Below are 968 nucleotides of genomic sequence, written 5' to 3' on the forward strand. Positions count from 1 at the left end.
TAACAGGTAAGTCCTATTAATCTTTCCCATTTTACAGACAGGATAACTGAGGCATAGACAAATTAGGTAACTCACTAAAATTGCAAATCTATTGTAGCGTTACATAACAATAATAATAGTTTAGGAAAAAAAGGGTAGCATCTAACATATTTAACAACCAGCATGGTAATATAAATTACTATATTAGTCAATTTATAAATCAAAAGGAAAAGCTATAAATAAAATCATAAAAATGCTTATTAAATGATATAAATTATAACATAAATTATTCATCAAATCAGTCTAATAGTTCCCTAATAAGTGTTAATTCTAGAAAATTTTGTGTGCTCTCTTGTGGAATATGGCCATCTCCAGCTAAACGTATTTGACTCTGAGATGACAGGGAGTTGCAGTAGTTTCTTATTAGATCAAGAGTGACTAGGTCCCTGGTGCACAATGCTTTGCTACAGCCGCAGGACAACTGGGTATGTATCTTGATGTTGGTGTTACCCACTGCCCTAGACCTAAAGAATTGACACCTCAGCCTCCATCCCCAACTGCCACCACCATGTCACCTGCCCCTGTTCTGTGGCTACTCTATAGCAGAAGCAGGACTGGAGTGGTACCCACTGTGATATAGTTCCCATGTAACACTCTATAGGGCTACTACACAAATAGAAAAAGGTCTAGAAATATGCACATAAAACTCAGAAACAGTGATTACCACTGCAAATTAGGGAAAAGAAACAAAAAAAAAATGTCACATTTCTCTAAAAACATTTAAAAGCAAAAGTTTTCATGTATTACCTTTGTAAATAACATTTTATAAATAAAAATATTTCCTAAATTAAAAAATGTATTAAAAATTACTTTTTTAAAGCTAGTTAGTAAGCTGGAGAAAAATTTTTTTCAAAAATGACTATCTTCTTTAGTTAGGCGAATATTCTGATAAAGGATCTCAGAAGTCGTCACACTCAGGATACCTGAAT

Source organism: Pteropus vampyrus, unplaced genomic scaffold, assembly GCF_000151845.1.
Source record: "Pteropus vampyrus isolate Shadow unplaced genomic scaffold, Pvam_2.0 Scaffold7, whole genome shotgun sequence".
NCBI classification, from domain to species: Eukaryota; Metazoa; Chordata; class Mammalia; order Chiroptera; family Pteropodidae; genus Pteropus; species Pteropus vampyrus.